Raw genomic sequence first — 14,363 nt, forward strand, 5'->3', positions numbered from 1 at the left:
TATCAAAGGCTTTGGCGAAGTCAAGGAAAACAGCGTCTATTTGTTGTTTGTTATTAACTGCAATAAAAAAATCATGGCAAGTGGTTATCAGTTGTGAGACCGTAGATAAACCACGCCTAAATCCATGCTGCTCATCACATAAAAAATGGGTCGATTCCAAAAATTCCGTCAGAGCTCGGCAGATCACATGCTCGAACATTTTGCAGCTGGTCGAGATCAAAGATATTGGGCGATAATTAGATACGCGAGATGGGTCACTGCCTTTAAAAACAGGTACGACACGTGCGGTTTTCCATTCCGATGGGACTGCGCACTGAGACAGACAAGCGTTGAAAATAATATATAAGTAATGTGATAACCATTCTGCGTAACGGTGGAGAAAAGCTGGAGGGATGTTATCAGGCCCACTAGACTTTTTTACGTCAAGTTTCAGAAGAAGATTCAAAATACCTTCGCGGGAGATAGTAACATCTGGCATTAAAGAAATGTAGCCGTCTGGCTTAGAAGGAAAACTCGAGGTTTTATCTGTATACACTGATTGGAAGTATTCATTAAACACACCAGCAGTATCTTTTGACCCTGTGACAGGTGAACCATCAACCATTAATGACACATTGCGTTGTTTGTCGCCATTAATGTATCGCCAGAACTTCTCCGGTGCTTCACTCAGAAAGCGCCCAAAAAGGAATCCTTAGCTTGCTTGATCTTGTTTCTTAATAGACTGCCTAGCATGCTCTCATTAGACTCATTCCGATTACGTGAACGCCGCATTCGCTTTAGCTTACGTTTAGTGTGGATAATATCCCGCGTAATCCATGGGTTATGATTTTTTTTTTAATAACACTAGGAACATACATTGTCAAGCAGTCGAGGCATATCTTTCTAAACATACATCATAACACATTCACATTCTCCTCAGCCCTAAAGCTGTCAAGGTGGGTCTCTAAAAAATCCAAAATTCCTACATCATCAGCTCTGTTAAAATTTTTCACAACAATGGGACGCTTTTTGCTGTCAACGTAAACTGATAAGGAAAAAACACAGGAAACAAGATTATGATCAGATACACCCTTCAAAACATCAACAGAAATACACTTAAGGGCAGAACTAATGAACACTAAGTCAAGAATGTGGGATGCAGCCGGAGAGAGTGATAAAGTGGATGCCCTCATTTGGAAACGTATTAAAAAGGCACTACAGGGTCACCCATGGATGCATCAGCGGAGCGACTGCTTGGGTTAGAGCTACATAACACGTGGACAGAAATAGTGGAGGCGGTGCGGGCGTCTCAAATTGAGAGGCTCAGCACGGCGGATACAAGCAGGGCAATCCTAGCAAAAGTTCTAATAAATGCCGAAAGACGGATCAAAATAAAAGTTCAAATCGACAGGGAACGCCGGAATGGTTTTATGGTGCCCCCTCCCCCCAAAAAACACGCCCCCTGAGTTCAATGCAAAACGCAGGGCCAAGAGAGCCGGCGCTCTAGAGGTGAGGTTCGGTAATATATGAATAGAGAGGACGTAGCGTACATGAGAAGCGGCACGTGGCAGGAGGGAGCGGCAGTAGCTTTGGTCGTCAACGGCCGACGTGTGCCAGTCTTCGAGGAGGCCCTCCGGAGGCGAAACATAGAAACTATAGAGGAAGTTGCTCTAGGGTTTGCCTGCGTAGGAACAAAAGCAAAATTCGTAGTATGCGACATTAAGACTGCCATTCGAAATTTCGGAAGTGGCAGGATCTCTCCGGAAGCGCCAAACATCCTTAGCCAACAAACGCTGCATAGGAAGAATCAGTTAATTTGGACAGCCGCACTCGCCACCGTCCCCGGTACGAGGCTAGCCCAAGTTCCTTACTTCCGGCTAGCCGTAGAGCCCCCAGAGCGCTGGGGGAAAAAGGAGCGTCTCCAAAATTACGGCGAAATTATTCAGCATTACAAACTGGGACGTAGGCTGGTAACGCTAGCAGACCCATTGAACAATAGAGAAGCTGTGCCGCAGTGCCGGCTACAGACAATTACTTTCATGAACCCAGTATGGGCGTACCACGTGTAGCCAGAGTTGGGGTCGCATGATATATGTACACACTTTGTGGCAAGAGGGACCCTCGACCACATACATGATTTGAAGTGCCCAAATTTTACCGGAACTGGCAAAATTTTTGACAGCAGAGATGTTTGGGAGACCCTGCCAAGAAACGCGGACCCTGAGCTCCACAGCACCAGCATCCATCTGGCGGAAGAGGCCGTTACGAGTCAAGGAGTGCCAGCAAGCCTCTAACGGAGGGGGCGCAACTCCCTGTTGGCCAGGCCTCCGTGCCGGGGGCGGGGAGCAATGAATTTTCTCACGGAAATAAAAGTAGTTCAATGCATCATATTATCGGGGATGCACGAAGGAGTGCATGCACTCATTCAGCGAGCTCACGCAGGCCTATCGTCGCGCCAGCTATGTCCCCCGCACCATCCCTCTCTAGACAACACACACGCACACAAAACTCTGGCGCAGACTACGGTACACACTCTGCCCTCACCCTAGATTTGCCCTAGCCCACCACCAACCCTCTTTCCCAAGTGTGAAGTTCGCTGAACTTATTGATGCGCGATTCAGTCTCCAGCACAGAGTGTACGGCGCGAGGTAGCTACTTTGAGATGTGCACCTGTTCCCAGTCGAAGGGTTACCTAATTCATGGAGCCACGGACGCACGACGGGGGCTCGGTGGCTGCTCTAATGTTGCCGGCGGCACCGCCGCCAGAGCGCTCGTTCGGTCTCCGTCTTGCATTCCTACCACAGATATGTTTTCAGTGCGTAGCCTTGTGAAGTGTTCAGTGTTTGAACGCCTGCAGTCGTCATTTTTATGGCCAGTGGACTTTTCTTTTTGTGCTTTCGTGGTTCTGCTCATATACATAGCTTATTGTGAGGACGGATGTGTACGGTGGCCGATTGGTACGCGATGCGGCGCCAATGGGTCGTTTGAGCTTTGGGTACTCAGAAGAGGATCCTGGTTAAGCTGGAGTTGCCACTGAGAGCTTGACACCTCAACGACAGATTTCTTTTTTTTTATGAAGAAAGTTAAGCGATTGTTCCCGGGAAATACGTGTGTCCCGTATGCACGTGGGCGGAAAAGAAAACGTAGAGGAATGCAGGGGCTCGGAATGCAGAGAATTCAGTGGTGTTTGTATCAGAACCCCTCCTTTCCCAAGTATATGGTTAGCCGATATCCTTTCCTCAGTCTTGATTAGCTGACGGATATTTTCTTTTCCCTAACCAGCGAATGGTGAGAAGTGTCGCCTGATTTATTGTTGGTTTCCGTCCCCGCCAAGGGCGGACACAGAGGGCTTAAATCTAAGCGCTCTAGGTTAAGAGGGGGCTGATTTCGTCTAATCAATGGTTCAGTCATGCTGTGTAGGGTCTGCTCGCGGGCAAGTCAAATCTCGCGCCGCTCACCGCGGGTAGCCTCGGACCCCTTCTTCCCGAGTGGGGGGGCGGGGGGAGCGAGGCTGGGAGAAAGCCTTTATAAGGCGCGACCGGGCAGGCTCGCGGTCTCTCGCTCTTGGACCAGCCCCAAAGGACCACCTGACCCAGCTGCCACGACGACGACCGGCCCCCCTGATGTGAGAATAAACCGTTTTGTACAGAGACCTGCCTCGAGTGACTGCCTGTGCGTCCCCGCGCAGAGGAATTGCCCACAGCTGTCAATAGTTTTCTCCTTGCTCGTTTCTTCTTGTTTACTTATGTGTAAGTGAACAGTTAACCTTCTTTTCCTGCCGTCGAGTAATGTGAATGTTTGCGTGTCCGAACCATCAATCCATGAAGAAACCCGATTTCATCATCAACAAGTGTTTCCTCACGTCGCCACGTGAAGGGGAAACTCAACTCCCACTCCTGCCCTATGCCCGGAACCCTTCGCCTCTTCCCTCCACATCCTTTCCCTCTGCCTGGCGCACCCTTCCCCGCGGGGCCTACAGAACCTCAAGACCTGGAAGGACTGGGAGACCCTTTAGCGCACGCAGCACCCAGTTCCCGCCGACCATTGCCACAGGCCGGGCAGCCAGTGTTATAGACCGTAGGAACAAAAACACTTGAGTGCAGTGCGGTCGTGTGGGGACCCCGGAACGTGCCCCGAATTCCTTTCAAATAATAGTTGTTTTTTCTCTCTCTCAAAGCGCGACAGATGTGTCCACTGACCAACGGAGCCGGTTATTCGCCTTTCCTTTCGTGACACTCTTAGAGGATTTACGCAAATAGTCGGTTTTGGCGGGCTCGGAGGCTAACAGTGCTTTCAGCTAAAAGCGTACTCCAGCCAACCGTTTCTCCAACAGGGTGGACGCTACGAGCGCGGGGCAACTGCTACCAGAAGTGTGCGTGTGGCTCGCGCGTGAGAATTGAGGAGACAGCCAGAGATAAACTTTATGTCTAGGAATTCGGGGCACACCCCTGGGTTCCCGTAACACAGCACTGCACTCAAGTGTTTATGTTCCTGAGGTCCACAATACTGGCAGCTCGGCCGGTGGCGATGGTCTGGACGGCCGGGTCCTCCGAGGGCGGCATGGTGAGAATTGAGGCAACACCTTTGTAAGCCATGCTTACGCGCAGTGGATAGAGATAGGGTGTGCGTGAAGCGAACAAAGCAGACGCCGCAGTTCTAAGTGGCCAGGAAATCCATAGCACGCTTTAGTTGTGTCTGCTTTCCAGCTTCACTGGCTAACAGCTAAATTCACAGACTAAGGCACTGACCAAAGCAACTCTATATTGAAGCGAACGGCTTTAAAGGCTCATTCTGTCCGTACGGCGTTAAATCCAGCGCCTGGGGCGACTCATCGACGAGCGCCGCTGAAAGAAGAAAACGAATGGTAGCCTCAGATAGAGGGGACAAAATGTAACCCCGACGCCAAGTTTGATGACTGTAGAGTGAATAGTTACCAATTTAAAGCCAATTATAGCGAAAAAACAAAGAAAACAATGAAATCGGTCGGTATACCGCAGACGTAGATATAGCGACGGGAAAGGTGTGACGTGACATCCAACGGAAGTGTTCACAGCATAGTGAAAATTATCACAGAACGGGAGGAAAAACCGCGGATTTGTGTCAAATTAGATTGAAAAATGTGTAATCAAGCGTAATTAGTACTAAAGGTCCCCGAAACATCTATAATTTGGGCAACAATTGCTCAAAAACGAGGTAAACTGGTTGATGACGTCATATCAGAAGAAATGATGTCGAAGCAGTGTGATCCGCCGCCAAGCAACAACTGCCGACGGGCTGTGCATGCGCAGCGTGACGTCACCGCTTCCTCGCACCACGTTCTCTATTCTGTCGGGAAATGAACTCAAGCGCGGCAAATTCAGATTCGTTTTCTCCTATCCTTAGTAGTCGCTGTGGAAGACAGCGTTACACCGGACGTGACCTTTACCGCGACTAGGAGCCATAAAAAGGCTTTCGCCTTTAAAAAATGGCGCGGGAACACTAAAAAAACAACACCCGCACAAACCAACCACGCTACAGACCACACGAGGAGGCCAAAAAACACTTCGCATGCGACGTTCGCGCGGCGCCAAACGCTACGGCCTCATGATAGGTCATCGGTCGTACACGTTTGAAAACGGCAGTCAATCAGAGGGCCGCGCATTTTGTTTATTTTTTTGCACTGCACTTCTCGATACTCTACCCCCACCCTCTGATTCATGCCGAAGGCAGCGTCTTCTCCGAATGACGCCGAGGCACCGTCAAAATTGACAAAAGCAGGACCGACAAACCCTGGGTCGAAGCCGACCCAGACAAAAATCAATTTGTCAATTTCACCGTCAAAGTGACGCCTAGTTATTACAGTAGGCACGCTCAACTGCACACCGTCATTTCATCCGGTTCTGAAACATCTTTTTTTTCCCGGAACACAGTCACTTCCTCAAAGACTATGATACGAAATCGCTGCAGCAGAATCACATCAAAACCCGGTGCGCTTCCAGCACTTGCTTGAAGAGGACACGTGTAGCTGCGCCGTCCTGGCTGCGCTTCGAGCCTCATCTTTTCGTTTCTCGCGGCTCGCTCGAAGATAGGCCCGTGGCGGCACTGGTCCCAAGGACCCGTTGCGCCAATCCTTTAATCTGGGGAAATAGAGGGCACACAAATGCACATGGATCGCGCAAGCGGGCGAACGAAGGCACAGGATTCCGCGCGTCGGCACAGAAATTGGCTAGACGGAAAGCAGACTGAAGGGGGACACGTATACTCTGCGCCGTCAGAAAAAGTGATCAACAACCCTCCGAGGCGGCTCAGTGGTTAAGCCGCTCGTTTACTGAGCCAGCGTACCCGGGTTCTAACCCGACCTGGGCGGCCCCGTTTCGATGGAGGCGAAACGCAAAAGGCGACCGTCCGCTGTGCGGTGCCAGTGCACGTTAAAGATAACGCAGGTGGTGGAAATTATTCCGGAGGCCTCCACTACAGCACCTCTATTCTCTCTTTCTTCTTTCACTGCCTCTTTTATCCCTTCCCTTGCGGCGCGGTTCGGGTGTCCACCAAGTGTGTGAGTTTCGAAAACAGATGCGCGCTGCATACGTTGGCATTGACAGCGTTGCGGCTGAAACGCGGCACTGACACTGGTGACGTTACCACTGGATGACGTGACACATAATTGATGACGAAGTAATGACAAATTCTAATTAGTGGCTAATTACTAATTAATGACAACATACTAATTAATTGCTAATTAATGACGCTTAAGCTTCGCCTTTAGGAGTGGAACGCGGCAGCGTGTTGTAGCGGTGCCAGGGAGTCCACGGAACGCCACCGCCCGATCGACGCGATGCCTCGCCCTTTGAACGCAAAGCTTTTTGAAGAAAGGAAATGGCGCAGTAATTCTCTCTCATCTCGGTAGACACCCGAACCGCACCTTACAGGAAGGGAGGAAGTGGGAGTGAAAGAAGAAAGAGAAAGAGGGGCCATAATGAAGAAACTGAAAATTGTATTTGAGGAAAGGAAATCACGCAGTAGCTCTCTCACACATCTGGGTGGACACCCGTCAAAACGCGGACACATCTGCCGACACGGCTGCTAACGACAGTATGAGGCATTAAAGGCTTTGGCCTTAAAATAAAATTGTGCTATGTTTTTCCACATTACTTAGAGCTGGGGGGAGGGAGGGGGGGGAGTTGCTTGGTTCGCTTTTATGCACACCCTAGATCTCTCCATCCCTTGCGCGAGACCACGGCTTCCGCACGTGTTGCAACAATTCTCACGCGCGAGCCAAACGCACACTCCCGCGCTCGTGCAAAATTGGTTTCGAGGAAAGGAAATCACGCAGTCGCTCTCTCACACATCTGGGTGGACTCCCGAACCGTAAGGAAAGGGATGAAGGAGGCAGGCAGGGGGAGAGGGTAGAGTACCGAGGAGCGCAAAAAAATAGACAAAAAGGGCGGCCCTCTGATTAGCTGCCGTTTGCAAACGTCATACGACCGGTGACCTATCGCGAGGCCGTCGCGATTGGCGTCGCGCGAACGGGAGCCTCCTCGTGTGGTCTGAACTAAGCGTGGGTGGTTTGTGAGGGCATGGTTCTTTCTCTCGCCATTTTTTTTTTCGGGTAGGTGTTAAGACGGCCAGGCTTGGGTTCATTACAGCGGCTGCAATCACAAACCAACTGAGCCTGATTACGGTAGGTGTACTGCATGTTTACTATGTTAGCTTACATTTTCCTCTCTGTACGTTGTGTATGACACAGGCGCGGAGAGTCTCGTTCGAGCCGCCGTGGCGGCCGGCGTACGTTTTTCGCCTCGGGCCCGTAGTGGATTCGTCTCGCGCTGTGCTCGCCCGCTTTCCTGCACAAGTGTTACCATCACTGCGAACACTCTTCTGCGCGTTTCTCGTGAGCCCACTCCTTCCTAACGCGACAGGTGGCCTTGTGTGCTTACACACAGGTGAAGGGAACACCCGAGCCCGTTTCGATGCGAGCCGATCGGGCGCTTGTGGCTGTTGTAGACAACGAGCTGTCCGGCTTTCGTGCGGTCGTAAGATATGTGGTTGGACAGCTGTGCACCCCATAGTGCTCCGTCGGTGCGTATTCCGCTTTTGGATTGAATCGGCCTAGCTGTTCTTATAATCCTTACTGTTCCAAAAGTGTAGCACGAACACACAGCCACAGGGGCTCGATCGGCGCGCATCGCTCGCATGTTCACTGCCGTATTGCTTCCACCTGCAGTAGAAGCGATCGCCCCTCCCTCCGTCTTTTGCGGGGACATCAGAGCGCGCCTTTACCCTTTACGCGCTCGCTCTGCCGCGCCTATTTCTATTCATCTGTCCGGAACTGCCCTGCAGCTCTTCGGTCGGCTGAATACTCGCCCCGGCTCCTGACGCTGCAGCCGTGCGAGGCGGCGGCGGCCGGCCCGCTGGTTGTCGTATATCTTCCTGCTGCAGTGGCCGCAGTTTGGCGTCATCACTCCGAGGTCCGGTGTGTGCCTGCAGCGAGCTGAGTGAGCTTCGTGCAAGCGGGCCCCCAATTTCTAGAACCAGCATTTTGCTAGAAATAATAATAGTGATCCTATTATTTATGTCATATAAAGCTAGGACACTGGAGGCCGGCTGTAAAAGCTGTCATGCAAGACAGCTTCACAGAGCCGCAGGCCCCCCCTACACTGAACGGCGTCACAGCGGCATTTTTTTTTTCTTACAAGAGGAATAAAGTACAATACATGATCACAATTGGAAATTCTCTTTCCTAAAGTAAATGTAACAGACATGAATATGGTGGAATTGTGGAAGAGGAGGCAATTACCAAATTACAGTTTTTCTGATGCAGTAGAAAAACAGGAAGAGGTGCACAGTGACGGAGCAGTCGACCAAAGGAACAATCACAAATGCAGTTTCAGTTATCTGGCAGAAATAATAACACATATAAAAGAAAAACGAATAAAACACGCATTGTCATTTGCAACAAGTGAAGACAGGACGGAAACTAACAAGACACACAATTGGGAAATATCGGACTAGACAAACACGGGGGGCTGAAAAGGAAATAAAACAGCCTACAATGTTTTGAAATGCAGCTGAAGTGCTAAAAATATGTCATATCTACAAGGTGCACTTGTTCTAGATGGAATCTGTTTAGTAACCTGGGCAAGTTGTCCTGTAGTGTCTTTAAAGCATAGGTTGTTTTGTAAGTTGTTACTTTCCAGGGCTCAGTGTTACCTGTCTGGTGGGCTTGAGTGTTTTCCTGCAAGTTGGCTAATTCTTTTTAACAATGAGCTCTTGTTTATTTTTTTTGTTTTTAAATTTAACGCATAAAATGAGGTAGAACAATTTGGTAACTGGGATAATATTGTATTTGTCCAAAAGGTGCTGTGTTTGAGAATAAAAATGCAAACATTCTATTATTCTAAGCCTCTTCTGCAACTTGTGAAGCCTTAGCGAATTTCCATGTGTTGTAGTAGACCAGATTAAACGGCAGTGGTTCAGTCTGGAGGAAAGCAATTAATTGTAAATTAACATGATAATTTTTTGGGGTAAGTATGCGACGATTTCGGTATATCAACCCAATACATGTTCGAAATCAAAAAGGTCAGGCTAGACTACACCGAAAACCTTCACTGCCCTGTCACCTTGAGGGTGAACTGAGTATAATCTCTGATAGCCTACGGTACCAAACTTGCCGTATGCGTTGTCTGAGTTAGTCTTGAAATTATGCAACAAAACTTTAAACTGAGTACTATTAGGTGCTGCTAATTTTGTTCCCATGCAGGTTCAGGTGTGGACGACATCCACCTAGTCGCCGTTGCAGTCGACAGAGAGGAGTGCATCTGCAGAACTACGCAGTCTGCACAAGGCAGTGGGACCCCTTCTTGGGGCCTTTCTTTGTTTTCAAGACCTGTTATCCACCCGGCTGCCCTCTCACTACGGAATGTTTGCACAGGTAAATGAGTATTAAATTATGGGAAGGACCCTTTTGATAAAGGTTGGAATTTTAGGACCAGTAAAAAATTTATTCAAATAGTATGCCTTACTAGAAATCAAGTACTTTTTCTACGTACAAAAAAGATAACCTGACCTCTGGACAACTTGCTTGGTTATGTGGGTTTGGATAGGGTTCCTCAATACAAGGTACAGGACTGGAATCTTTTCTTCCAGTGATTTCTGGTTTATGCAGTTGTCAGTAATCTGATAACCTGGCAGCTCATAGCACAGAAAGATGGCGCTAATCATATCTCGCATCATCACTTACGATGCGTACCAAAATTTGTTACATTTCTGTTCGTGTTCCAGCAAAAAACCAGCGAATAGTGGCACTCAAGTTGACAAGAGGGTACACACACACACTACTGCCAGACTTAAAGCTGATTTAATTTAGCAAGCGCACATGCAGATGAAAGAAATTAAGTCCAGTCATCATTTCATTCCCGATAAAATGCACCACTCTTTCTCTGTTATAAGGAAAGACAAGTGTTGCTTATCCAGGACTGCTCTCATTTTTTAAAAAATAATTTTTATAAGTGTCTCAAGCAGTTCTTGCTCATGCCTGGACTTCCACCTGCGAGTAATACCCGCATAGTGAAACAGAGGCGGGCGTTTGCTATAGTCCTTCACATGCAAAGCAAGGTTGCTACCTGTGCCTTCTTGCAACTTGTTGCCGTGTCGTCTGAGGCGTTCATTCATGCATTGCCCAGTCTGCCTGATGTATTGTTTCCCACTGGACATGGGGATTGAATACACAACCCACATTGCACACATTGTGAACTTTGTTTGGTGGTTGTTCTTGCAGACTCGTTCTCTTGCAGAGTCAGAGATGCGTGTGCAAAGACCAGATAGCTTGGAGGTGGCTGAAAACACCAAGTTGATACCAAAATTTCGTGACACTGTTTTCAACGCCTGGAAATGTTAATAGCACACACGAAAACAGCGCAAACTTCCCGAAGGACGCAGAAAGAGGAGTCGCGCGACCCAGGCGCTGGCTAACAACTGAAATTTTATTGCTCTGACACATCCGTAAATATACTCAAGTTCTTTTTATAGAAGTATGGGACAAGAATCATCGAGATGATCGCATACTTCCATAAAATTTTCCATAGGCTGAAAAATAGTGTTAGAAAATTTGGTGTTAAACGTGGTGTTTTCAGCCCCTCATGAGCTGTCTGGTCTTTGCGGCCGCATCTCTGGCTGTGAAAGAGAACAAGCCCACAAGACCAACCACCAAACGAAGTTCTCAAAGTGTTCGGCGAGGTTTGTGTATCAAATGCTCATGTGCTGTGGGAAAGTAGACATCGGGCAGACTGGGCAAGGCTTGAATGAACGCCACAGGAAACACATTGCCTGACGGCACAGGGAGCAACCTTGTGTTGCATTTCAGCAATTTAGCAAACGTTTGCCTCTGTTTCACTGCACGAGTATTACAATCAGGGGGAAAAGCAAGCACGAGCGAGACCTGCTTGAAGCATTTTTAATCGCAAGCAATGAGCGGTCCTGCCTAAGCGAGCAATCTCTCCTTAGCATAGGGAAAGAGTGGCACTTTTTACCGGGCATGGAAAGACGACAGCATTTGATTTTTCATTTGCATGTGCGCTTGTGCGAGAAAATGGCTTCAAGTACGTGGATGAGCCCAAAATAAATCATTTGTAAGTCCAGCAAAAGTGTGCGCAACTTCTTTTGGTCCTGTGTCTCGGTCTTCGCAGGGTTTTTTTTTTTTGCTAGAACTTGAATAACTAGCTCGCTCAGGAATTCACATTTTAGTTGATATGCTTCATGGATTTTTCAATGCCTGAACATTTGTGAACATTTATTATTCATGCTAGTGCTGTCATCAAACCAGGTGCCTTTTATTCTGTTTGTGGATCCAAAGCCACCGAATTTCGGAACTTTCAGCAATGTGTGAGATAGTGAGATATGGTGTTAATTGAATATACTTTCAAGCCATGCTAGCAATAATTATTTCACAGTGCTCTGAAGCACTGTAAAATATCTGCAATGCTGTGGTTGTAACAGTGTACTGCAGAAAACACCTGGTATAGTTATTTATGTCAATTCAAAACATTTTTTGTAATCTGTGCAGCTCGCTCAGCCTTGAAGAAAGTAAGGCGTAATTCTAGCAGTACATAAGTTGTATACCATGTGATGGTTATAAGTCCTTTCCTCCAGAATGATGTATCGATCTGCAAGAGTTGTCGAGTTGGATGAGGTGCTACTAATGCCTTCTACTTCCAGACCTGCTCTCTTAAGACTGCCTAAATTGGTTTATATGCCGTTGCCTGCTGATCAAAGGTTTGCCTCGAGGAAATCTGATGTGTAACTCCCTAGAGGCAGTCATACCATATCTGAAGTTTTAGAAAATAAAGACAACTTTAAGCATTTTTGTCTTTTACCCTGATTATCAGGTAACGTGAGTCAGCTGACAAATTAAAGTACAGTGACTACATTGCTTTCAAGTGGTAAATGTAGAGGCAACCTCGTGGATATAGGTTGCATCGACGAAAGGATGATGGAATGAGGGAACAAGACGGTGCACCTTTTGAACTGAGAGTGTGAAATTTTTCCGCAAGCTGCGATATTGTTCAGCGGTGACCTGTTGTCGCAGCTTGGGGAAGCCCATGCCTTGCATGCCACGCACCAAGAGGCAGGTTAAAGTTCATTATGTTGTGCATCGTAGTTAAAATGCAACACATTTCGCAAATGAAAGTTTTGCAGATGTGTTATCTCTCTTTTATAGAAAAGAGAATTTTTTTTCATCTAAAAGTATGTAATTATGGCAACAAAATTGTTCCCTCACATTTTTTGGCGTCATGTGGCCCTTTTCTGATGCCTTCATGCTGTGCAATTTTGTACACATTCTTCACACATCATCCTTGTATCTATCTGGCTCTATACTATGTTCCGTTTTTCAGATGCCAGGGTCCATGGATGTTCTTGGGAGGAAGCACCTAAGGCAACAGAGGGAGTTAGCAAGTTTAACGCTTTTTTTTTGTATTTCGGCAACTAACAAAGCACTTATGAGCAATAAATACCTTGAAAGAAAAGATATCATTTTTTGTAGCGTTTTTCATAAGATGTTGCATAATCCAAACAACTTTGAATTTGGAATTATAACAAAAGATAGAAGCAAGCTTGTAGATTTCCAGTATTCTGGGAACCCTTGATCAAGAAGCAAGGGAAAATCCAAATGAAAGACAGAAAGTGGTGTGCTTCACTTTTTTTTTCGTTCGTTTGAGTGTATCCGTGTCGGCCATAACGTTCCGCGAAATCTTAGGTGCCATGTTTGGTAATTTCTGAAGGTGGGATTTTTGTTGTTTTCTGTTATTTGCTACATCTCCATTTTTTCAAGTACCTGTTCCTAGCCATTTTATCCCTTTCTCTTATTAACTTGTACCTGGCTTCTTAACTTGTTTATTTCTGTTTTCGGCCGTTTATATTCTGTGTTGTATATTTGTTAAGTTTTCATTGATAAATCTCCCCATATGTAATGCCCGCCTTGGGCCTTAAGGGTATATTGAAATAAATAAGAAGAATGTTGTCTTCAAAGCTTTATCAAGCGTATCAATTGTCGTTCCACTCTTCGACGCACTGCGCAGAGGTTCCTGAGTTTTAAACCCACAGTCAGGAAATGATCAATCAACTTGACTGCCGTAGTTTCTGCTGTTTTACTAAAAATCATTTTGACTATAACATCGTGAGAAGCACTTGCTAGATGCTCCCTGTATTTGTCTGAGTTAATAACATGACTGATTTTAGAACCACGCATTCGGAAGTCTGCAGTAAACACAAAGATTGGATAATGGTCACTCCCCATGCGGTCAGGTGCCGTGGACCACATCACACGGATGCCAGGTGAATGCAGAGTTAGGTCTACAGCTGTGGCTGAGGCTGGGGACCCAAAGAAAGTGGGACTTCTGTCATTGGCCACACATAGCTAGGTCCAAACTGTCGACAATTTTTAGAAGTTTGCGTCCGCCGAAATCATTGTTTCTATCACCCCAGACAGAGTGGTGGGCGTTGAAGTCTCTGCAGGTAACTCTTGGCGCTGGGCAGCGGTCACAAACCTGCTGTGGAAACAAATCCAATGATTCCTTCCTCCACGGAGCCACATACACTGTTGAAACAGAGACATTTCGGGAGCCGAGGCGTATCCTCACAGCCGCTACCGCAATATGCTCAGTGCAAAAATCAGTGACGTTCCAAGCCACGTAAGGAATTTCGGCGTATATTAAGTGCGGCACTTCCTGCAGGAAAATACCTGATGCTGGAATTTATATGGGTGGCATATCCAGCCAAAAATCTCACACTTGGCAGGCCAGCCTACGAGTGCGGCAAAATGGGAACACATGTGTCTTTCAAAAATAATTTCTGCTCTGTTAAACAGCCTATAATCCCAGCACAGTTCCACTGCATAATAAACGGCACTT

At 47.3% G+C, this 14,363-nt stretch overlaps 1 long non-coding RNA gene across 1 annotated transcript; it reads left to right on the forward strand.

The window, feature by feature from the left end:
* Positions 1-7,526: 7,526 nt before the first annotated feature.
* On the forward strand, positions 7,527-13,408 carry LOC149326140 (uncharacterized). The gene is made up of 3 exons (XR_016286081.1): positions 7,527-7,639; positions 8,299-9,889; positions 12,849-13,408. It is a non-coding gene; the product is annotated as an uncharacterized LOC149326140 (long non-coding RNA).
* Positions 13,409-14,363: the final 955 nt, after the last annotated feature.

This window comes from Amblyomma mixtum, chromosome 10 (assembly GCF_055824585.1).
Source record: "Amblyomma mixtum isolate Tamu chromosome 10, ASM5582458v1, whole genome shotgun sequence".
In the NCBI taxonomy this organism is placed as follows: Eukaryota; Metazoa; Arthropoda; class Arachnida; order Ixodida; family Ixodidae; genus Amblyomma; species Amblyomma mixtum.